The 26,311-nt window shown below is 39.3% G+C and overlaps 1 protein-coding gene and 1 long non-coding RNA gene across 10 annotated transcripts in view; one reads left to right on the top strand and one right to left on the bottom strand.

The window, feature by feature from the left end:
- ARID1B (AT-rich interaction domain 1B) overlaps window positions 1-26,311 on the bottom strand; it is a 324,442-nt gene that overhangs the window by 196,680 nt on the left and 101,451 nt on the right. The window lies entirely within an intron of this gene.
- Window positions 7,276-11,202, top strand: LOC111926741 (uncharacterized). Its single transcript, XR_002863155.2, has 4 exons — window positions 7,276-7,444; window positions 8,693-8,795; window positions 8,970-9,052; window positions 11,112-11,202. It is a non-coding gene; the product is annotated as an uncharacterized LOC111926741 (long non-coding RNA).

Raw genomic sequence — 26,311 nt, 5'->3', positions numbered from 1 at the left:
AGAGATTCTGGCAATTCTGCTGATGTGCATTTTCCAATCTGCATAGGAAATACAGTATTAGTTTACAATCACATCAGACATCACAGGCAACACTGGCTTGCTAAGATGGTAACAATAAGAAGCCATGTATCATTACCCAATTCTTTCTGGCCCCTTTTATAAAAGTTTTACTTTGTACATGAGAAAAGGAAGAGAGGAAGATTCAAATGTATTTGTTAATGTAGACGTCTGCTATATTGCCACAGTCCAGAAAAATGGTGCTCAGAAGGAGTCCAGCCAAAATGGAACCATGTGCGTGTTGTACAACCCACTGGCCTTGACCATGGGTATTAAAATATTCATATCTCCTTTCAATGTCACTTGCATACAAACAGCTTTTCCTCCTCTAAAACATTAACCTCTGCTCTCCCAGGTGATACCAAGTGGTCACAGAATTAGCACTGCCTTTCCACACAAAACCACCACCGAGCCAAGTAGGGAAGTGCCTGTCAGGCACCCGATTCTGTCTCCTCTGAGCTCGGACATCTGTTAACTGCAGCCTACCTACTCCACCAAAATATGGGTCAAAACAAATAGGTGGGAGTGAAAGTATGAAGATCTGCCCAGAAACAAAAGGAGAACAGAATTACCCCCTCAAACTTCATCCCTGGGGTAGCTACTCCCTCTCCCTGCTGTCCTCCTGCCATGGGATTCACTACCAAGGCACTTTGCTAAAGAAGCTTCATCTTCTTCACAGAACCTTTTATTTTAAAATGCAAGGCTCCATAATTCCTCCTTTGTGGCACACAGAGGAATATGAATAATAAGCTGAGGATTCATATGGCTTTATTATTACGGGGCATTATAAGATAAAACACCCAGAAGAGTCAAAACAAACCAAGAAACCTCCTACTGTAGTCAATCTAAAGTGTTTTGATCAGGAAGTTATCCAGATTAGGTATTTACGGTTTTTAACATGGAACAGAGAGAACTATATTCATACAGGAGTTTAAAGCACACTGATGCTCACACTAAAGCCCAGAATGATGCACACTGATGCTCACTACCTGGGGTGAAGGGTGGAGGGGACACTAAACCAAACCAATGAACAGCCCCACTGCAAATAACCAACAAATAACCAATCCATTCCCAAAACCCAGCCCCACAAGACAGACACTATCAGCCCCTGAATGAACAGGAACATTTTGGCAGATGGGTATCCACTGGGAAATCACATCTGTATAAACCCAGAAAAATATGGCTGGAAAGTATTTACCAGGAATATTCTGTCCAAAAGCCAGCTGAAGGTAAACTCTGGCTGTGAGAGTTAACACAGCTACCCCATGGAGGCAGACAGTGGAAGGAAACGGCCTCTTTAATGCTTTCACCACCACTATCCATGGAAAGAGACACAAGGAGCATCACTTCTGCATTTTGCTTTTTCTCAAGCATAATTGTCACAGTGATGGATGCATCAGAAACATACATAAACCAATTTCAGCATCGTGAGAGTAATGCTCTCCCACAGCCATGCAGCAAGCCAGTTGCTATGCTGGAAGCAGCACTCAGGTTCATAGGACCATTAGACAGAGCTCTCTTACTATAAAAGCCTGCAAATAAATGTAGGCTAAAATAAACAGCAAGTCAGATGTTTTATCTGGGGATGTTACCTCATTAAGGGCTATATATGCCAACTCCAATTCAATTTGAAGTAACCTTACGAGGGAAGACATCTCCCCCCCAACCGGAATTAGATCCACTTGATCATTTTAATTATACTGCATTGCTCTTTTCAAAAGAGTCCTGCGAGCCTTCATAGGCTGCTGTGCTCCCCTTTGAAATTAACAAATTAGGCTTGGTAATTAGAGAGTCAAAATGGTGTGTTATATTGTTTGGGGTGACAAGGGATTTAAGACTGTTTCATTTTAAGCTGTTTTCAAGGTTTGAAGGTAAAATACTATCACAAATCATGTATGTTCCCATTTTCCACCTACGCTGATTAATATCTACACAGTGCACTGAGATAAATTTCTTTGCATCTTAATTAATAACATTTCAAGGCAGATTCCTCAAAGTTCTGTTCTTTCTTTTGAATAAAGCTGTAAATATCTCTTAAATGCTATTTACCATCACCACCAAAAAAAAAAAAAAAAAAAGAAAAAAGAAAAGAGAAAAAAGAAAAAAGAAAAAAGAAAAAAACAACCCACAAAGAAAAAGCTTCTAGGGTATAATAGTACATGCTAATTTATTCCAGAAATTATAAATTACTATTTTGTTCTCCTTAATGGACCTGTCATCAAATCTTAGGATGTCACAGAAGCCTGATAACATCAATTCAAGGATACAGCTGAGTCACCCTTCCTTCTGAGAATGGGCCTGTGCACTTGCTCATCGTCAAACAAAAACTTTAATAATTTACGTCTCAGTTTGCATTGCTTAACGTTATGCTTCCAACCCTGAATTCATTATTCTAAACCTCACTGCCTCTGCAGAAGGTCTGCTATGATGCATCACTTCAGGGACTGATGTCCATCCAGATTCACTGGACAACGCCAACATCAGATCTGAGCAATGTGTGCCAGGACTTGGGGAAGGTTGTCCTGAAAAGCCATGAGAGAACATTTATAGCACTGCATCTTTCATCTCAGACTCTCAAGTCTCTTTTCATGAAGAACAACTCATGGCTAGTTAATTACTTTTGTATAGTATACACTGATAAACATTTGGCAGTCTAGGTCACTGATTAGCGCACAAAAAAAAAAAGAATTGAAGAAGCCCTGATGCCTTGCCCACCATTGTTCTTCTACAGCAAGTAATGTACAGGTTATGTTTTGGTATTACAGAATTTTCAGCTGCATCAAATCTAGAGCTGACGTTTTATTCCCGTTTTCAGTGTTTGTTTTTCAGCAAATCCACTGGCTTTCTGACAGTTCTCAGAATAGATGCTATATAGCGGGATTTCTCACAAAAATTACAAAACCTGAAGTATAAGGTATTTTTATTCCATTCAAAGTTTTAAAGCACAGAGTATATAGACTTTCTTCCCCCGAAGTACTCTTCTAAGCTGGCATTTTGTAACAGTAGGTGAAAATGTCAGACAGAAGGAGGGAACTTTATTCCCATATATAGGATCAAAGAACATAAAACATAGGAGACAATGAAAAGAAAGCAAGCAAGAAAAAGGGGTATTAAAAGGGTATGATGAATGGCATATACATCCTTGTGATAATTCCTTTCCTGCTTTATTGCTCGGTAATGATCATACAATACTATACTTCATTGATCACTGCTTGAAATCTAAGCTTCATTTCCTTCACATACGTTAAACACCTTTGACTTGAATTCACTTCATGTAACTTTTCAGTACTTTCTTTTTAGTGTAAAGAGAAACCGAATATAAATACTGAATGAAGGAAAAAAAAAATCATTCTACATTATTGTTCTCTATCATCTACAGAGCTAGGAGATGTCTTTGAGGTTCAAACGTGTCAGTGGCAAAGCAGGGCACCACATCAAGGCACTCTATATATTAAGTGTGTGCCTCGGGCTAGTGATTGAAAACCCACTTTGACCACGAGCTGCAAAGACTGAATGCAGATTTCCCTGTAGCCAAATCATTCACTGTCTGGACAGGAAGGAGGGAAGCTCCCTTACGGTCACTCCTATGGGCAGTCAGACCTCAGGGGCAGGCCAGCGCCCGGGCTGGTCCCAGCAGCTGCTCCACATCCTCTTCTCTCACAGGGCTCACCACCAGATGAAGTCCCCCACAAGCAGTCCATGTACCTGCACTATGTACAGGCAACTGTGTGCAGACACTTATTACAGACCACTCCCTAATGCTTTTTGATTACACGTATGTTTTCAGATGCCAAATGGACAAATAAGGATGCTGGCAGCTCCCTTTACAGATAAACTCCAGCTGGATGGACATAATTTATGAGCAGTTCCTCACTGCATACACTTCCCTTTTAATCAACCGCTAATGGTCACTGCGGTGCTCCCCTTGGACAGCCCCATCTCCTGCTCACTGTGGAGCACAATGGCTCCAAACACAGGAAAGCATATAATGAATCAACACACCACTAACAGCTAATATTCTTTTGGCAGTTTATTCCTTTATTGTGATGAATTCTCTGTCACAAAAACATTGGGAAGGAAACTATATTAATTAAATAAAATAACGGAATATATTTTGCTTATGTTGCAGTTCCAACAGTCAGATTTACGTGACCTAACAAAGAGCAAGTATCTATAATCTTAGAATTAATATATATGTATATGAAAGAACAGATGCCACTTAAACCTCAAGTCCCTAAAAATCCTTTTCACTAAATTTCTATTCAGGACAAAAGGCAAAATAAGGCTTTTAAGATGTAGCATGAAAACCACCTAGTTAAGCAAACAAAATCACAAATATTAAGGGGTTATGGTCCTGTGATTAAGGCATTTGACCAGAAGGCAGAACATCTCGATACAATTCCACCTCTGCCTCTCACTTCCTCCATGACCTTGGGCAAATCAATTCATCTTTTTGTGCCATAGATACTCAGCAGGGATAGTAATAATACAGCTTCCTACCTCCCAGGACTGTAGTAAGAAGAAATTTGCTGATGTTCATGAGGTCAGCACACTCCCTCTTAGGTCACACAGACTGACTCTGTTTTTTTTGTACCATCAGAGTAGTACAACAACAACCCAACACCATGTAATTCTGAGCAGCAAGGCAACTATTTCTGCAGATTGTTTTATGCACTAAAAACTGTGAAATTCTTCAGACACCCGAATTCTCCATGTGACAATTTACACTAAGGGTGTATTATGGACTTTGCGGCTCATGACCACCAACCACCTAATAAGAGTTGAAAGAGTCAGGAAGTGCTAAGCCCATATCACATATTTATGTGTGAAAGATTTCAGTGTCCTTCGATTTTGAACATTACTGTCCAATACAAAGGAGTATATGGCTGGAAAATCCCATAAAATACTCCTTCTAGGAAGAGCACCAGTTGTGTGCAGCTTTTACATTCAAAGCACTGATTCAGTTCATATGGGTGCCGGCAAAATGCATTGTACTGCTCTGAATTACAGACTATCTTCTGCCTTATATATGACTACATGAGTTTTAGAGATTATTGTTTTGAAGAAAAAAAAGGCAAATACTATATATTCTGTGTAAAGTATGAGAACAAAATAGTTAGACAAGTAAAATAAGTAGTTTGTCTAGTCAAAACAACACTTATTATTTTATAAATATTTCTTTTATTGCATACTTCAAAGAAAAATATTTTAATTCCGAGTAGACTGGACAGGTGAGTATTAATGGAATTCTTGAATAAAAGAACAGAAAAAAAGTGGAGAGGGTGCCTTAAGGTCGGCTTTTCACATCCCGTATTTTCAAGCCAGTTTGGCCTGTTAATATTACCCAAAACCTCCAAGTTTGTTTAATTTTCATCCATCTGCCAAAGTGCTCCAAGAGATCCCGAAAGCAATCATGATCCAATGTAGCACGCTACAGAAACTGCCCCAACTCAAGGTCTGAAAGCCATGTAGTGGGGCAACTGTACCATTTTGTTGCTCTCCAGCCTTTGCCTTAAGCCACAGCAATTTTCAAATACTTGTACAGGTTGTTATAGAAGTGCAAACGTAGCTATATAGACCACCCCCTCCCCCTGGCTCAACTCTTCCAGCAAAAAGAAGCTGTACTAAAGCGTAATCAACCACATGAGCTTTTTTTATGATAACTTTCATCAGCCAGTAACAAAAAGTAGTAGGAAAGCACTACGGCTGTGCTGCATCACTAAACTGAGTTTCCTTGTAGTGGCAGAGGTCTGTAACAGTCATGTTTTCATTTTAAATTAAGTTTAAAATATTTTAAATCAGTCACAAAAGCTGCACTCAGCACGAAATAAATTAGAATGCTTTAAGAATTTGGGACCAATTTTAATAAAACTTCTGGGTTCTTCCTAGCTCTCAGCCACAAGATTAGCCACTCATCAGGAAACATTTCCAAGTATTTTCTTGCCCTTCCATAGCTGAAAACAAGAATAGGAGATGAGAAGAAATAAAAGGAATTTAAAGCTGCTGAAAACTAATGTCTACCACATGAGGCACAAAATAAGCATGCCATTGTATATTTGATGAAAAAATAACTGTTATGAAATATTCATTTGAAAAGTGATTAAGCTTTGCAATTGAAAAGCTAACCCTTCACAACACGAAATAATCATGCAGCTTGGGAATGAACACATCCTGTGTCCTCTGGTGCTCATTATAATATATGCAACATCTCTACCCCACTACTTCAGTTGCTTAGATGTTTTCCTTTTTTTATTTTTTTTTATTTTATTTTTTTTAAATTTGAAATAAAAAGATCACTAGACTTGTTTTTTACAAGCATGCTTCAAACCCAGAGAACCAGATTTACCATTCCCATACATTTCCAGGCAAGGAACAGTAGGTAACACTTTCTCTGAATTACCTGTGGGGGGAAGAAAGAGGCTCTCCAGGCCTCAGCACAGAAGCCCCCAGGACCCCATGCACTTCCCACTCTGTAGCAGGAAGAAGCTTCTTTCTTCAAAGCTATTAGCAAGTTTACTCACCAGCACAACCTATGATGTCTCTCCTAAGGGTTAAAATGAACAACCTTTCATACAGAATATGCAACCTATTCCCTAAACTATGAGGGATTAATCCACTGAGCAAAAGAAATGTTTTACAATCCCATTTATTTTAACTATATTTCTTCAGGGATATTTAACTTTACATATGAAAGCTATACTTTATACATGGTATACATGCAGGCGCATTATTTATTTACAAATCCCAGGCACAGAAATCATGAGTCCGAAATTTTCCTTACAATGAGTTTCATAATTAGCCCTTCCACAGTCAAGGCACACACAGAGATCAGGGATTATTCATTAGAGGAAGGAATTAGCAGGATTTTAGGCTTCAATGGCCTGTACAGACTATTAGCTTGCATTTGGCTATTAGGCGGGTAAGCAGAGTGGTCTCTAAAGCGTCAGCAACAGATAACAATAAATTCTCAAAATGAGACTTAACACCTGCTTTCCTAATCTTGAAAGGCAGGGGAAAACAAGACAGTTGGGTGGTGACACAGCATCCTTCCAGCCGCACAGACTGCCAGTGTCAGGCCGGCAGCACCCCGACAACTTCCAGCCATGGAAGGCAGAGGTCCCGGGATGAGTGAATAAACCAGGCAGCTGAGACCATGGCAACACCAGGCCCCAGCATCAAAAAACGCCCTCCAGATCTGCATGACAGCGTGCAGGCTCCGACTGCTTCCCTCCGATAGAGGAGGTTTTGAAAATGAAACAAAAGGATGGTACATGGAGCTGGCTTATTTGAGGACTATCAGCTGGTCTACTTCCATCCCTTCCAAGGTCTGGATCAGAGATGAGAGGAACACGGGGATTGTGAATGGCTGATGGATACACAAGCGCAGGTGTGTCCTGTCTATGCATTTTATTTATTCTGAATGCCACCAGCATCCCCCACATCCTGGTAACACAAACCACCAGCCTGGCAACACCAGCCTATCCTTTCCTTTTAACACGCTATCTATTGCTTCAAAACAGACAGGAAAAATGAAAAGCATCTAAAGATGTTCTCTTCCCTTTTGTCTTTTATTAAAGCTAATGCCCTGAGAGATGAAGGACAGAATAATGCCTTCACCAAAAATACAGTGCAAGACCCTCAGGACCACTTTGTTCAGCTACAGCTGGCAAGTAAACACTAGAAAAACCAAGGACTTTTGATTTTAACTTTACTCCCCACTCCTTTGCATTTCCAAGGCATACAGAAATAACTGCATTAAATAGAGCTCCTAGGAACGGAAGTGCTGACAGATAAGCAGCATGAACCCAATCAGTGAAACGTCTCACAGCTTAGTACAACATTTCATCCTCACCTGGATCAGCAAGAGTATTTCAACTGGAATAAAAAGCACCATCAAGAGTGCGACCCTAATTCACCACTACTGCAATTTTCTATCAGTGTAAGATCAATGATTTCAAAGTAATTACACAGATGTAAAACAAGGATAACTGTGATAAATCAGTCCCAGCACAAATTCAGAGGAACTCTTCCATGCACATGTACAAATAAAAATATTAAGACAAACCATTACAGGAAGACACATCCAATTACATATAATTATAAATGCACATTCTACTAGATCCTAGCGTCCAATGATGAAATGGAGCTATATTTTGTTCCCAGACTGCTTAAACACCATTATTATACCATACACCTGTTTAGGAAAAAAAAAAAAAGAGTACAGATTTTTGCAATTTAACAAAGACGAGGACGAAGTAAACAAAATAATACAGTAAATAAAGAAGCAGAAGTTCAACAGATCCAACCTGTCCATGTTAATTTGTTAAAGCAGTAAGTTGATTTCCTACCTCACAAGAAAGGATTCAGAGGAAGCAGGAAAATGAAAGCTTTTCTGAATACTGATCAAACAACAACTTACACCATAAAAAAAAAAAAGTCCATGCAAAAAAAATAGTTTGTTAAAATTCTGGAAATTGTGAAAATGAGAGAGAAAATTTCAGGGAACATGTGAGATAACAAGAAATGTAAAAAACTGATAGTTTTGTTATTCCAGTAAGACAATGAAATGTCTTCTTTTCTGCCCTTGCTTTTAAAAACAAACTTGAGATTTTTTTTTTATTTGCATTGTTTTTAGACCTAGGGCTTCATCCAGAACACTATTAATACAGATGAACATTGAGTTTTCCTTTCCTCTCTTCTGGGTTTTTACTCCAAAACTGTGAAGAAAGTGGCTGTTGGTAAGAACAAGGGGCTTACTGCACAATTTTGAGAGGAGCAGACACCTGCACTGTGCAGATCTCTCCACTCCTTGTCAGTGCAGTTCAATCCATGACCCAAAACTCCTCTTCTAATTTCAACCTTGGACCTTACTTGAGCAATGAGTAATAATTTTCTGATGGTTTTTTTCACAGGGACAAAAGGATTCCAGGCGATAGCAAGAAGCTCACTTCCACTTGAGAACTGATCAGACTATTTGAACTCAGCTCTTTAAAAGGTAACATTTTCTCATTATAGAAAAATCTCTGAACATCCCTTTTCAGATCACAACGAAATCATTAGGGCCTGCCACAAAGCCTATTAAAGTCAATGGAAGTCATTCAAAGACTTCAAAGGACTTTGGATCCAGACCTTATGTAAAACATCCAGATGCGGCCCAGCAGCACCTTGCACTGAAAGGAAGGCAGTGCCTGCCCGAGCCAGCGATGCGGCTCCGCAGGACCTTGGTGCAGTCGGGAGAGCTCCGTGCTGAGCGCCTCACACCCGGCTGCACCCTGTTGGAGGGCTCTCTGTTGGCCTGGCCCATGGACCCAGTACCCATGAGCAGCTGGAGTGCATTAGGCAGGCTCCTGGGGCACATTTTGCAGTTTTGTTTCATCCAAAAGGAATCCAGCTCACTCCTTGCCTGCTGTAACGTGAATCAAATGGTACCAGGGCTCAACCCAGACTCGCTTTAAAAGCCTTTGCCCGATATGAACCAAAATGCTCCTCCAGCCCCACTCCAGCATGGGACAGCTTGAGCAGCCACTGAAGGAGCAAGGCCAAGTTTCTGTAAATAAGGTCCCTCGTATTCTGTAAAATAAGGTCCCTAAGAGGAATTGAAGAGGTCTCCAGAAAACTGTGGCCTTCAGGGGCTGCAGCACAGCAAGTGCCCTCAGGAAAAGTAGAGTATAGAGCCAGAACTACAAAGACAGCTTTTGTTCAGTGCTGACTTCTCAATACCCATCATCTGTACTCATGACGGATCCAGTGCTTTCATATATAATTAAAAATAATGAAATACTACTGTCAAAAAAATTCTAAATCTAGGACTAAATGTAAGCGAGATTTCTTTATATGAGAAGCCAAGTTCAACTTTTTTCCACAGAAACTTCCACAGTCTGGAAATTGAAGATCAACTGCATCACTATGCTACTTCAGGCCTGCACACAATTTTCTGTATTTTTTTAAATGGTTGACTTATAAACAATTCTCAACAACTAAGTTCTCAACAACTCTTACTATGAAGTATCTTAGTGTCATTTAGATCACTGTTCATTGTTAACACTCACGTTTAAGAATAAAAAAATGAAATAAAACAAAATAAAAAATACTTCCCCCCAACACTTCAGCAAGAATATAAACAAAATATTTCAGTGATGTCTTTCTCCAAACTGGCTCCAAACCAGTTTTGTTTTTCTAAAAAGCAGAATTTAGAAATTCCATCTGAGTTATTCTCAATACACAAATAGGCAAACACCTGAAAATTTTAACATACTTTATCCAAACTTATTTTTAGACTGCATATAAGAGAATCTCAGAAAGTCTTCTCTGCTATAAGAAATTGTACATATTCCACTGATCAGCCCTTCCCCAAGCTGAAACCACGCTTCATGAAATTTACCAAAAGGAAATTTGTGATGAACGAGAGTGTTTACTGATGTTCAACACTGGTTTAAGTGAATTAACCCTAGAGTAATAACTATTAATTATTTTCATAAAATATATTATTATGTTCTGTACTCTGAGCAATCACATTCTAATTTGGGATACAGCTCCTCTTCTGAGGTATAAAAGCAAACCTAACATAAAAACAGACATATTAGTGTTGTCTTTTCATTTGATAAGTGAATGAAATTAAAAAACAATTTCATTATGGCAGTGCTACAGGAAACAAACACACCAAAAAACCACTAGAGCAAAACCGAAGAAGACACTTAACCTAGTTCTGAAAGGACATATCAAACGAAAAATGACAGTATTATATCACAATTATTAGCTTTAGAAACAAAGCTTTTAGGAGTAATTTCAGTTTTTAGTCCATTACCCTAAATGATGGCATATGTAAGAAGAGCACATGCAGAAATGTAGTTTGAGAAAGATTAACAGATTATTTTAGAAGCAAATCACTCCATAAATAAAGCATAAAGGGAACACAGCATCATTCAGGAATGGACATCTGTCACCCAAGCAGATACCACATCACACATTCGCAGCTTAATTCTGCAAAATGGAAAAACAAGACTTGAAAAAACCACATAGTCTTACATGCATTACATTTATTTTTACATTTCTAGTTACCATAAATATCATCAAGAAGTATAAACATTACACAGAGAGGAAATTGTAAGAAATAAAATGAACAAAGAACAGAAGAAAAGAAAAAGTCACACGGAGTCAGAAAAATCCAGCCCTATCCTGAGTAGGTCTAGTGCTGTTTTTCTTCTAGTGGGGGAGGGAATGAAGAGGGAAGAAAAGTCACATTCAATGTCATTTTGACAGCGACCTCTTATTCAAAAACTATTATTTTTCCATCTTGAATAAGAGAGAACCAAGTGCTCTTCATAATCACATAAATGACCTACCACTCTCTAAGTGCTCTCTCTTAGATCAACAAAGAGCTATCGGAAGCAGAAAGTATTGCACACTACTCTCCTGTCGTCTCAATCCAAGTCGTCCGCACAGCTCAACCTACCGTAAGAGAAACCTTGAAAGGCCAAAAGCTTTAGGAAATAGACTTATCAGACTACCTCTCCTCCTTGAAGCAATTCTTTTAGAGCTTTGCGGTGTTAAAATTATAAAGACACAGAGAAAAATAAAAGTTACGAGCAAGAGAGGAGAAGCATGATGGGAGTTAACTTTTATTTTTCTACGAGAAGCAACTCAATAGCTTTAAAATGGCGTTTTAAAAGGGTGGGAGGAAAGATTTCAGTTGTCCTTAGAGGCAGAGCATTCCCTAATGCTGCATTTTCAGTCAACTTGTGCAATTAACTAACTTAAAGGTTCTTATTGCAAGGCATGCCACACCAAAATGTAAACTGACCGACTCACACTTCTTGCTCTGGGGGAAAGAGAAGAGCCTGTCCCCATAAGGTCAATGGCAAGGCTAAGGATCTTTATTCCAAAAGAAAAGCTATTCCAGGGGTCGGAGGTGTTTGTGTTAGTTGTGTTTTGTTTTGTTTTCAGGGATGAAGGGATAAATCCCATTCATTTATTTGTCTGCAGTTTTTTCCCTATAATTGAACCAGGAAAGTACCCAAAGGAAAAAAAAACCACCAATAACAAAACCATGTCATATGAAAGAAAAAAGTGGGAAAAATCCCCAAACATTTCTTTCAGACTACAGTACTGCCAAACACACAAACATCTCCCAGAAACACTTCGCTGCTATTTTGAAATCCAACTGCAAATTACATAAGTTTAATTAAAAAAGAAGGATGTGGTACACTGAATGACTTAGCAAGCCAGTCCTCAGGTAACTCACAGGATGGAAGTAAGGGGGTAGCCCACAACCCAGATAATCTGCCTTTATTAGTGCAACTGTCCCGAAACATACCACAAACTCCTGTTTCACCTGTGAGGAATGTGACAATCCTACGGCAGGGTACTTTTCCCCCTTGATTCCCCAAAAGCTGCAGTCAGGAGTGATGAAAGCTTACCTTTACCAGTCAGGTCAGCCTGAAATTCTGACTGTGCAAGAATTTCCAGTCATCCATCCAAACCACCTGAAAAGGTGCAAACCAAACTACTTCTAGTAGATGGATTTGCTGGAAATTCAAATCCTCTCAAAGACAATGGGTGAACCACTTCTGACAAATGGCATTTGCTGAAATGCTCTGCGTTCACAGGCTGCAATAAACTGGGCAGTAACTAAGAGCTGGGGAACAAGGACCATGGCAAGCAGTGGGATGACTCAGAACTCCTTCAAAAACTAAATCCATATATTCACCTCTACCGCTACCATAAAGCATAAGGATTAAGTTTACATTATCAGTAGGAGGAACCAACAGGCCACAATGCTTTCTTCTGTTTCTACCAAGAGAGAATATAATAAGGCACAAAGGAAAAGCAAACACAAGAACACCCTAAGAGAATCCTTGGATCTGACCTTCTCTCCATATTCTCCCTCTGTCATCTTTTTTTCCCCCCGCTTCCTGCACAGCTAGCTGTATTGCTGACTACAGAACACTTACTGAAGAATGCATAATTACATCTCTTTAACCCCTTGCTGTCTCAGTGTATATACAGTGCTTGGATCTAAGGTTATTTTAATGTTCCCCTTCCACCACCAAAAAGAATGAAGAGAATTTGCACAGGCTAGTAACTCCCCAAAAATACAAAAATACCACTGAAATTGTCCTATTGCCAAAGATTCCAACCCATACAAATTAGACCCTCACATTACTTCACCACTAGATGCTCTCGTGTATTCCTCTCACTACAATTTATCTCAGACTGCTCAAGTATAGACACAGTGAAGTCAATGAAATGCAAGAACACCACCAACAAAAGAACATTTCAGGCCCATTTCAGCTTATGTTCACATGCTTTTCTACATGAATCTTGCAGTGTGCAAGTGCAACAAACTCCTTCACTTCCATCATATCAATCCCTATTCTGCAAGACCTTGAGAACCTACTCTTATGTCAGTGACAGTAATAACTTCCTGTGAATTTTGTTCATCTGATGTCTAAAGAAATAAGCAACTCTTCAAATTACCAAGTTCTTTTGAATTGTTATGGAATTGGTATGCTATCTCAGGCTATAGTGCTTGTGCTTTGCAAAATTCAAGAACTAGCATACTCTGAAACAATGCTTTCTCATGTAAACAGTGAGTATGTTTGTAGGCCCTAGCTGCTGCTGGTAACAATGACAAGAATTTTTTCAAAAAGAACTTCAGAAGTACCAGCTGTTGTGTTTTAATGGACAGGAGACCTTAACCAATAAGCATATGAGACCACAGCGGCAAGTCAGATAAAAACGATGGAAGAGCAGAAATTCTGACCTAAAAAAGACTTAAACAAAAAACATTCCACAGGCCATAAGCTAATGAGAATTTGGTGGGGTTTTTTTCTCCAGTTTGTCTCTGCTTCCAGCTAGTCAGAGGAATGGCTGAAGGCTTAGAGCTCTGAATAAAGATATTACTAACCTATGTAACACTGGTTTCTAAATGAATTCTTCTTCATTTATGTATGGTTTGCAAATATATTGCTTTCAGCAAGGCTTCTAGCTGTGCTGAAGGATGCAGTTATAGCTCAGCAGAAGGCTACAAATGCTAGCAAGGAGAGCCATATTTTCTGGTCTCTACAGGTAGAGCATACGCTGCTGTACAACAGTACAACAGCTTTGCTGACGGTCCAAGGGGCTCAAAACGGACACTGATAGAGAGAAACAGGGTGGCAACTGCGTAGAACAGATGTCAAAAATCACTCAACCTAATCCAAGCTCACTGAAATCGGTGAAGGAACCCACTGCAGTAAAGTCTGAACTGGGTCCTCTAAGAATAAGGAAAGGTAGAAAAGTAGAGTGAAATTTAAATTCATTTGGGAATACTGTAGCTGTTGTTCATTCACTAACTTGGAAAAAGTCACCTGTATGGAAGAGATGCTACTGGTGGTTTGAGCTTGGATTTTTCTTCTATGTGGTTGGTTTTTTTAAACAGGTTCTCTAGTCTTTTCTTCTCATTCCAAATCAAAAAGTGGTATCACCTACAAGAAGCCAATATATTCTTTGACTCCCATGGGAAAAGAGTGAAAAAACATACAGAGCTTTCTCATCTGCTATATGTTCTTTTGTGTCATGCATTATTGTAGTTAAAGCTGAACTGGTTTTAGTTAAATTATCTTATGAAAATTGTCATAGTTTGATGAAGTCAACAGAGATATGACAATTACAGAAACAAAAGACCTACACAAAAGATTTTAAAAATAATTGAGAAACTGAAAATACCAGGAACTCTGGAAAAACCTGCAGAATGAATAATTTTAAGTTGTTCTGAATTCTGCAAATACAGCACTATGAAGAACATTGAGTACCAAAATAATTAAAGTTTATCCTCTTTATTGAAACAGTCCATGTTTGAGAATTCATGTGAGTTTTAATGTTTAATTAAGGGATTTAAACCTCGTTTTAAGTGAAAACTCAGTGCAACCTTAACTATGAACCGACGAGGTCACCTCCATAATATATTCATGTTGGGAGATCCAGGACCTGGCTTTTACATAAGTCAGTTACTACAAACACACAGTTCAAATATCAGTCACAAGCACGTGAAAAATCAATTTACAAGGAGATGAAAAAATAAATGTTCTAGGAGATAGGATATGCTAATGAAAATTAGTGTAGTGTGTTTGCTTTTTGTCCACATCCAGGTTTTGGTTTCACATCCAGTGACTGCTGAGACATGTTTATTTAGTGATTAAAAAAGAAAAAAGATTAAGCAGCAACTTTGAAAAGCCCTGTGTAGATAAAGATACGCCTGTTTTAGAAGCAATTAGTAATTTCTTATTCATGGAATGTAAACTGTTTTGTCTAATTTTCCCAGAATTTGCAGATTTAAGGGGAATGCAACCCAAAGGATGAAATTCATACCCAGAAAGCCAGGAGATGAGACTAAGCCTCTAGTCCAGCTATTTAATATATGCAGCTGTACAATACTATATTCACACTTGGAGCACATTTACCCATCACTGCCTTTTTTTATTTTTTAATTTTATTAAAAAATTTAAACGGAATTTAAAAAACACATAAAAGAAAAAACTTTTTAAAATGTATGTTATTGCCACATTCATCATCACTGCAACTCCAGGCTGGCCTGCAACACAGCTCACAGCTGCTGTTGGCCAAGAGTAGATACAAGCCTTGTGCAGATCTCGGGTGGCCAGGGAGCTGGGAAGCCTGTCCATCTGTCATCTACCCTGGAACTCCCCGAGGCAGCAAATATATAAATATATAAAACTCCCTTGAGTTTTAGATGCACCAAAGGTGTCTACAGGAGTCACACGGATGCTGAAGATGGATGTGGTGAGGAGAGCAGGAGCCCTGCACACACAACCTCCCTGCTCGGATACCCAAGCACAGTCTGAAGTCAGCTCTGTAGGTGAAATAAATCTCAGCGTTTTGGTCCACTGTCCACAAGCTGCAAGTCCATCCCACAGGAGGTACCATTCACATCACCACTGCCACATGGCATCAGTGAAAAAAGGACAAAAAATGGGCAATATTTGCCTTATCCTGAGATGTCCTTGGAAGTTTTTAGGACAGAAGGATCTGTGATAGATACAGATGGACAAAGCAAGGTGCCAGTAAGTGCTCCTTAACAACAAATTCACAGTTAAAAAAAAAAAATAGAAATGGGGAGGAAGGGAGTTGGGAGAAAATATGAATTCCGTGTTTGCTTGTTACCCTCCAAGTTTGTAACACAGAGACCATTTGTGTCAGCAAGGATGACTGAATCCCTGTATCCACAGCATTTGACTGCACTCGGATATATGCCTCCTACTAGAGACTAAAATGAAAGCTATATTTTAGAGCACTGGAAAAGTGAAACAAAGCCTGCAGCTTGTGTTTCTAGCAATACTTCTCCTTGTCTAGATGTATTTCACCAGCTCCACATTAACAAGAAAGGTGGTAGACGTAAATACTGTGTCCACAGGAGTCTTCTGGATTTTTTTTGTTTCCCAGTACTTCAACCATGAGGTGCATCTCTTTTGAAGGCTGCCAACAAAAATGCTACATGTAAAGAATATGTGGGGAAAACACTATGGGTAGAAGAGAGAATGGGTGCACAATTAAAAGGCAACACCAAAATACTTCCTCAACCCAAACCCTCCACAATCATATCAAGGCTTGTGTGTGCTGACTTTGGCATCCGCCTCAATTAAATTGCAAGAACAGACCAATCTGCATTGCTTTTTAGAGTGCTTCTAAAAAGCGGAATTGGTGAAAAAAAATTTGAAAACAGAAATAGAAAGAAAGCTGTTTTGAACACATTAAATGGGAGTGACCAAATCCGCTGGAGGCTCGGCTCCAAGTTTTTGAAGACAAGATCAAGGAGAGAAAGGGTTAAGTCCTGAAAAATAAAAGAGCAGCAGAGCAAATCTGACTACATGTTTGAAAGGGCCTATAAAATGTTACAAGCAAAACAGGAAAGCTTGTGTTAATAATGCATAAACCAAAGGTGGGGGGGGGGGGGAAGCTACCCATTTAATGGAATAATGCTTTTATCCCCGCAGTTAAAACGAAATAAACCATGACTATTAATCTGGTACGGCCATGTAAAAGCGCAGTTTTTAAACATTTTCGAAGAGGGGACAGCTCAGTGAGCGCTCCGGCGAGCGGGGCCTTCGCAGGGCCGCGCTCGGCGCTGCACACCAGGCTGGGCTCGGCGGAGGCCATTACCCGCCCGTCGCCATGGCGACGCTAACAGAGCGCCCGGCTTCAAAGACAAAGCTGTAATTTCAGACGCGCAGCAGCCAGAGGGAGCGGGGAGAGCTCCCTGCCACCTCACCAGCCATTACACAAACGCCCTGCTCCGTGCCGAGCCGGCCTGAACGCCGCCCGGCCCTGCCCGGCCGAAGGACACACGAGCCGAGCTTGCTACACCGACACGCTTGCGGATTTACCGCGTCATTCCAACCACCGCAACAACAAAAGTCTTTTTCGCTCTTTCATCCTAAGTGAAAAGAGTGGGGATACTTGTGAGATCATCGGTTCTAGGGAGAAAACCCTCAGCGGGAAGGGAAAAGCTCACTTAAGTTTTGCCACTGTGTGGATAATGGCAATAAAAAGTAATGGTAGTGCAGAAATAACAGACATTAACTCAGCTTACACGCTGCTGTCTCATCAATGTGCTCTTACCAAACGTGACAAAAACGTCCACTTGGAAATCAATCTGTAAAGCTTGGCCTTGTAGCCTAGCAATAGTTCAGTGTGCTGCCTGGAAAGCCACGGATCCAAGCTCGGATGCACGTTTTAAAATCTGCTGTACCGAGTCTCCAGGAGGGAATGCAGATTTTCTCAGTTGCCATGTTCCCCACTGCATCACAGCCATGTGCAGAAGCCAAGGTAAAAGTAATGTACTCACTCTCTCAGTTTACTAAAGCTGGGTTACCTTGTAAACCCCTTGGAGAAGAGACCGAAGAGATGGAAAAAAAGCCGGATCCTTCACGCAAAACTTGGAAGTATATTTTTTAATGTTAACACATACAGAGAGATGTGTAATAATCAAAATGGTATTACAAGCATAACTTGGTTACTGCCTAGTCTGAAGGAAATTTAACTGTTCTGCAGAAATAGGGACACTTTGCTTTCTTCTCACAAAAAGAACTGTGAGGTTTTGCACCCTTACCAGAGAGGGACCTTCCCACCTGAGAGAGCCCTGAAGTGTCCAGACACACTTCTAACACAAAACCCCCAAAACAGCAGCACAGAGCACCCTGGCTGGCCAGCAAACATAGCACAGCACCCATGCACACACTCCAGTCTAGGATGACATGCCAGCCCTTGAGCTGACTTGGAGAGCAGCAGCACATGCCACCACGCCCTGTCCCTGATCCACATTCTCCCAGTCCAAGGCACAGCAGGGCCAGCACTTGGAGTTGGGTTTTGTCGCTGTAAAGCATGGAGGTACCCATTGCTCACAAGCTGGAGCTGGATCTTGCACGTGAGCCTGGACCAATAACCCCAGACTGAACTTGGAGAAACATAAGCCGCCTGATCTCCGCACTTGTTTAATCATGAATCTCTGAGTTCTGTGGAATACAAAATCCAAAATCCAGCTTTTGACGAACCTGAGCTGCCCATGCTTTTCAAAATAAGCACACAGAAATAGAGAGTATGCAAAAAATTCAAATATACCTAGACATGTATACAGAATGTTTAAGATTGTGGGGAAAAGTAGTAATTTTAAAAAGAAAGAATAAAGGAGGAGGTTGGGTTTGGTTTTTTGTTTGTTTCTATCTTCTTTTTAATAAACATTTCTTTAAAAAAACCTTTGCACCATAGCTGATCACATATTTTGTTTCCAAGTTTCATCTTTAATGGATGTGGGTGGTGAAGAAAAAATGTGTCAGACTACGTCCTTCTAAACTCTGGAGTTTCACTGCCTGCTCTAAGTGAAGATAGTCCTTAGTTGGCCTGGCTAGCTGACTAGTGCCCTCTGATCACATCTCCATGGAAATGGAGGTCAAAATTCACACAGAAGGGAAGGTCTGTTTTTCTAGCAAAAATAAGGTAAAGAATTTACAGGATACACTTCAGTCTGACCTATATTACTGTGAATATAGCATTAAAAAGCAAGCACTAGAAATCACTGGTTCTAACCAGCAAAAATTACAGAGCTGAAGTGTAAGTATATGCAAGTACATTCATGGGTGCATTTCTCATCATTTTGCAGGATTTGATATGTAACCTCTGGTTCTTTGCAGAGGAGAAAGACAACTCTGTAGATAGGCAAATGGGCCCTCTCACACTGAGCTGTGGTCTCAGTGCTGGAGTAACCCTCTGACCAGAAGCAGCCCAAAGCTTCCAGAGCCAAAAAAATCCCTGTATTTCATCATACCTCAGAATAGGAAAAAAAAAAAAATGCTGTTACTGTGATTTCCAGTGGGGCAAAATGTCTAAAAAGCCATGTAAGAAGAATCAGCAGTCATTTAAAAACATTGATGTGTATATGTAGTCTTTGTAAATCTTCTTTAAAGGTACAAGCAGAAAAAAAGAAAGTAAAGAAGACTGGGAGAAAATGGATTATGAGGGAATCCAAAAGAAGCTATGAGATTTTACTTAGTAAAAAACAAAGTCAGCCCCCCACCCCCGAACAACAGCAATAAAATCCAGATATTTTAAGATTTTACAGCCTTGTTTCAATAAATTCTGAAGAGCTGTGCTGAAAATCGCACTGAATTTTTACTTTTTTCCCCACTTTCATGTAGGCATGATAATAATGATGCAACAAACAAGATGGAAAAAAATAGGTTTCTATGAAGCTTTCATTAGGCCATGCTATTATTAAAATCTTGACTTGAACTGTAAGTTAAAATAAAGGAAAGAAATAATCTGGAGATTTTCTTCCATCTCTACTCTCCCATGGAGTATCATAGAAAAACTGCTAAAGCTTTCAGTTTCAAGTCTAAACCTAAAAGATAACAGTTTGCATTAAGTTTTATCCCACACCATAATGAATTAGTTCACTAGGGTCAATGTCTGTATTTAATCCATACACCACTTTATCTACCTATTTAATCTTATTTTGATTGTAACAATTGAGTTTTAAAATCTCAGATCACTTCCACTTCCTTTATTTCCACACTTTTCAAAAGCTAGAACTGACTATTGAATAATTTGCAGTTTAAGAAACAAAACTAGTAACATTTTAGATCTCTTTCTTTACCTTTTGTGAAAAATGCATTGGGAAATTTCATCAGCTATGATACTGTAAATCTACGCCTTATTCTATGACATGAAACAAGGTTTGTCCTCTACACTAAATCCACTACTGTATATTCAGCAAACCTTACTAAAACTTACTGATGCATAATGTATTACTACATGCAAACATAAATACAAATGCTTATGTATGCTTATTTTTATATTGTTTCCCAAAATGATAATTTCAGTTGGAAGGTGGAAGATAAACTATTATGTGAATCTGCACCTTGAAGAGAAAAAACAGAACAAAACCACCAAACCCAACACCACATTGATACAAATTCATGCAATTTAACTATAATGTAAAACAAATTATCCAGGATGGCGTATTTCCCTATCCTAATGCAATTATTCAAATGTAATTCAAAATTCAGGTCTTAAGTCTTATTTAACACAGTAAATCTCACAATAAGGTTAAGATGATTAAAAGGGTCATCTGCAATTGTATGAATGGAAGGAAAGAGATCAAAAGTCTAAAGACTGGGAACTGAAAGTAGCCCTTTCCTGGCATTATCAGCTTTTCTATCTTAATTTCAACACTCTGTAATGCTTCGTCTCCAAAATTGCCAATTCAAACAGGATCATCTTTACAAAGTCTTGTGTTTGGAATTGAGTGGGAAATGGCACAGAATAATCTGCATGGTCTTAAAGAAAACTGATGCAGCAGGTTAAAATGTAAATGCCTTCCAAACACAAATGCAGACGCCCCCTCTGCCTGTGTGTGTGTCTGCCTATATGTATTTTTAAAGGTAAATTGATAACGAAACTTATCTGCATGAAACACACTTCAAAAGCACTTCTCAAATACAGCACAATATAGCACAGACGCTGTAAAAAGTCACCACATCATCACCGTCTTTAAGAAAAGATTCATAGTGAATCTGAGATGTATGGCTCCAGCAAAGAAAGGAAGGTTTTAGAGGTTTAAGTAGTACAAGACATTAGGTTTAAAGAAAACACATTTAAGGAATGTTTAAAAACCTGTTTCAAACCTCAAAAAACCCCAACAAGCAACCAACAACAAAAGCACACTACTGAAAGATGTGAATGGCCTCACAGTACAGGACTGAATTTATCATTATTCAAGCACACTATTATGAAACAAACAGTATGTTACAAACACTTCCCATTTGCACTGTGATGGCACCTAGAATCCCCAGCAATTATGGACACACTATAAACAATCAGACAAAGCACTGTGAAACCTGGCCTAATCTTACCACTATTGACCGTGACTGCACAAACATCTGCTCACACAGAAACAGCGGCTGACCAGGACCACTCCGGAGTCAGCTTCACATCAAAGACTGGCACCTTTTCTTAAAAAAAAAACCATGAAAGCTGCAACAATAGCACCAGAAACCAACATGTTCCAAACAAACAGGAATGGAAGGAGGAAGAAAAAGAAAAGGCATCTACAGCTAGGCTTCTGATGTTGCTGGTCAGAGTGAGTTGCTGTGTTTAGCCAAGGTTATGAAGCTGAGGTCATACTTCACAACGGTTGGACAAGCAAAGGAGTTACTTGAAAAAAAAGCCTGATCTTACAGGAAGACTTGTGGTAAAAATAAAGAAAAAACATTTACAGTGTCTCAGGTACTTCCTGAAATAGTATTCAAGTGAGTAATACTCCTTTGTCTTACTTTCTGCGTTGTAATCCCAATGTTCACACAGGCATGAACAAAGACATGCACCAGGGAATACATTAAGCTTTGGAATTTATAGTATGCTATCAACTCAAAATTTACAAACAACCAAGCAGATAAGATATGTGTATTTTTATACACTATACATGTATGTACACACATTACATAAAATGTTCAAACAGTAAAAATTGATCCCCAAATAAAAAAAATCCCTACCACTTTTAGCAGAACATAAAGGCACAGACTTGGAAATTTAGGCAGATTAAAAGGACAGCCAGTGCAGTTACTGCCCCTGCAGCAAGTACATCTGAGACATGCATGCAGAGGCATCCATGCTACTATAGTTTATGGCCTTGCATACTGAAGTAATACTTTGGGAGCTTTCAGTTTACCCTTCATTTCAAGCGGCAAGATTTGGTGGTTCAGGGGCTACCACAAGTGCAGTTCAGTCACCCTAGCTAGGAGGGCAGCAGCCTCTGTGGAAGGGATCAACATGAGGCAGGGGGTGGTAAGGAAATAAAAATTAAAATGCTTCAACCGCCCAAATTAAATCTGTTTCTTTAATTTCTGAATCATCCAATACTATTCTAGTATTTGGAGGTATATGATGCAACTTCTCATGGCTTCAAAAAGAATTGCAGGAAAAAAAGCTACTAATACTTTACTATTCCACTTAGAACAACATTGGCCTATTTAACTACAAATTTTTGCAACCTTAACCACTACTGGGATCTATAATCCCTTAGCAGGTTTCCCACATAAATTTCATGAAGAGGTCAGACTAAGTATTTCTTTTTGTATTTGTAAATTTTCTTGGATCATAAATTAGCCATTTTGTTATTACAGGGATGTTGTACACATTGTAAATGTAAAGTATTTTGAATCTGGAGAAGGTGATGAATAGTCAAGTATCTTTTTTACAATACTTAGTGAAATTACTTTTTATACTTCAATAACAACTCAAAACTCCTCTTTTAAATAAATATGATCAATCTGTCAGGCAAAACCAAGTAATTCTGTAAAGCACAAAACACAAATTAATAACAACAGGTCCTTCTCTTCCCACTACAGATATTAAGAATACCTAATTCAAGCATCTGTAATTTTTGTTTCAATGTTTCAGCTTAACTCTACATGGACAATGCATACCCAGGGCTGCTCTGCACTACTTTCATTGCATTTTTTTCCCCAGAATGGGACTTCATGTACAAGTTGACTCTAGGACAATGAATCCCTTTGACCATCCTATGTGAAGTCCTGGTTTAACAGAAGGCAAATGTAGAATGTGGGCAAGAACATGGGCACACAAAGTTCCCTCCCCTGACAGCATCACCAATGTCAGTGGTGCTGCAGTGGCTCACACTGGTTTTGACCCATTATTCTGACTAACACAAATGTGAGGCCACGTGCAGAATGTGGATGCAGCAGCTACAGAACTTAGTTTGCATCTCAGAAACACACAGAAATACATATAGTTGATATCTCTATACATATGTGTTGGGTGAAACTGGTTCTAGCTACAGGTTTATTACAAAGAATGTTAAGGGAAGAAAAAAAACAACCTAGCAACTGCACTTGATCCAGAATTAAAATAACTTGGAAAAAATAGCAGCTTCTTCCAACTCTGCACGTAATGGCTAAGAAAAACCTTTGAGATAGCTTAGTCACTTCTTTGCAACTTGAAGCTTTTTTCCTTTTATTCCAGGCTTAAACAAAGTTCAGTGGGGCATCAAACTGCCTCAGTTTTAAATTACAGTCTGTACTTTAAAATAGAATGCATGCACCACATGTTCCTGAAGCTAGAGGGTGGGAGTGTTATTCACTGAAAATTGAAGGCTTGTTGAGTCAATAATCTTCTTTCACAGAGTAACAATTTTCAGCTAAAATTTCTTGACCCAAACAAAGGAAAACAAAATCATTCAGTTATTTTACAATGTTGCAGAAAAGAGAAAGGAAAAGTGGAAAAGAGACACACCAGTTTTATCCTACTTGATGTAAAAACAGTGGAGAATTTAATTCACAAGTATTACATGCTCGTCATTTCTTTCTTGTTCATGGTTTACCATACTCCCAAACAGATATTTTCACGCAGAGACATGAACAACTTTAGGACAGATTTGCTATCATGTACTACACACATCTATCAGCTGGCAACAGCATTTGACTTGCAAGAATTAAAAATAATCAATTTATAGGATTTTTTTTCCTCTTCTTTCTCAAATCACAACCAATACTTTGTATTTTTAAAATAGTACTTAAATTTAGCTCAAACTTTGTATTTGCTTACCTGCAAAGAATTCAACAAAGACTACAAAAAAAGAGGGTTACTGCACTACATTCTCTTTAATACTGCTTTGTCCTTACAAGAATGGCTGTAGTGGTAATTAATATTTACATGATGGTAGTGCCCACAGCCCTGATCATGATTAGAGCTTACTGGACTAAGCTGTGTATAAATGTCACCAGAGTCCCTCATCCCAGTTGTTTAATCTCTGGGAAAAGAAGAGTTACCTCCTGCTCTCAATCATAGTTGCTTAAGTAATGCTAGGAAGTGTTTTCCTGGTCTATTAAGAGTTCACCTAATAAAGATATTTGTTCAGGGTGTACTGTTTCTTGAGATGACTTTCTCAACTACTTTTCTACTACTTCATATTCTAGAGGCGGGACAGAGAATCTGGATTCCCAAACCCTCCCGTGTATTTTCCTCATAGCCTACACCTACTGAGATCCATCTGAAGTTATGCTGTTCCATGAGCCAAGTGTATCTAGTTTTGGATTTAGTTCACTACTAATTCCCAACACAGGTCCTCTGAAATCTAATTTACTACCTGCCTTCTACAACAAAAAAGGCGTGTCAACCGGAGGAAAAACTGTCCAGCACTCTAAACATCTTTCAGAGACTCATTAAAATGAGGTAGAACAGAACTGTGAACTACTTAATACAATTAGGAAGGGATTGCTGATGTGCTGTTTTCCATGGTACCAAGCATAATGAAACAAGACAACTGACATCTTAAAAAAGTTTATCTGTCCAAGCAACAGTATGTATTATTTTGAGCTCATACAACTGTAGATGTGTAGAATCACAACCAACTTTGTCAGGTCACAGCACTACAGAAGATTCAAGTGGCATTCAACCTCCACTCTGGGCTACTGTTTTGTTTTGCATAGAATTGCTCTGCATCAATGAAAAGACACAGTGAATAACTGATGTCACAGAATGAATCCATAAACTCTGAATTCTGAACGATCTAGCAGAGTAGTGTACCTCAGTTCCAGGTACAATCTTCCCCTTTCAACACTGCATGACCTCCAGAAAGCACAAGATAAATCAAAGTTATGACACTAAAGCCACAATTTCCCTATTGTTTACATGGATGCAGGTGAGGACCACCACAATCCCACCTTGTCCACAGCCTGCATACATGCATGCTCATGCCTCTGCACTTGCACTCAGGGGCTTGCATTAAACAGCTTAGGGATGGGAACTGGCAGAAAACTCGCCTTACAAAAAGAAGTGCACTGTCTTCTGTCTGTCTGTGGCTCTGTGACTGCTATAGGGCCTGACTGTGAACACTGGAATCTGCTGTGCCACCGTGTCTCAGCTGACAGGAGGACAGCAAGATCATACAGTAATTTAGGATATGGCTAAAATGAAAGCTGCCGTGGTCCCCACCGTCTGTCCCCTTTCCCATCACAGCTACTGATTCCCATCTCCTCTTCCAAGGTGCCACTGGTACCCATGCAGCTACTCAGTGATTCAGTCAAACTAACCAAGAAGTAGATTACTTTTCATCTGGTTCAGTTCCCCAAGTCAAATCCACTGGTTAGTCCCAGGAGCAACAGTGGAGGAGACAGGATGGCACAGGCAAGATGTTGTGGGGCACACAGCAGCACTGCAGCTGCCCTGGCTTACAACAGCTCAAGATGCCACAGAGCTTTTACCTGTAGGCTACAACAAAAAAGCCTTAGCAGAAACCTTTCTTTCAAAAGCTTGGCAACCTTGGGCCATTCGGCCTCATAGCTCAAACAAGCACACCTGGCACTGGGGAAAATAGGGCATTATTAAAACAAAATAACAGCAAAACCAGTAGCACCTATCTGAAATGACTTTAATACTCATGCCAATTAAAATAAATTAAATTAATTCATGTTTTCTGCTCCTCATTCTATCAACACAATCCAATGTGAACATTTATAAATGCACTTATTAAAGACAAAAAAAAGGATTAGTCTTCATACACACACACAGCCTACTGCTGACACAAGCTTCTTTCCCTGCAACAACAAATCTGCAGATACATCCTTTGGAAGCTTTTTCCTGTAAGTTTGCTCCAGCTTTCTCAGAATAGAAAAAATGTGTATGTTGCCATCATCCCTTAAATCTTGATAAATATGTCCTGTAGTAGCTGTTCTTTAGACAATTC

Source organism: Cyanistes caeruleus, chromosome 2, assembly GCF_971803275.1.
Source record: "Cyanistes caeruleus chromosome 2, bCyaCae1.hap1.1, whole genome shotgun sequence".
NCBI classification, from domain to species: Eukaryota; Metazoa; Chordata; class Aves; order Passeriformes; family Paridae; genus Cyanistes; species Cyanistes caeruleus.
Note: the sequence above shows the minus strand (reverse complement) of the source record. Positions and strands in the feature narration are given on the sequence as shown.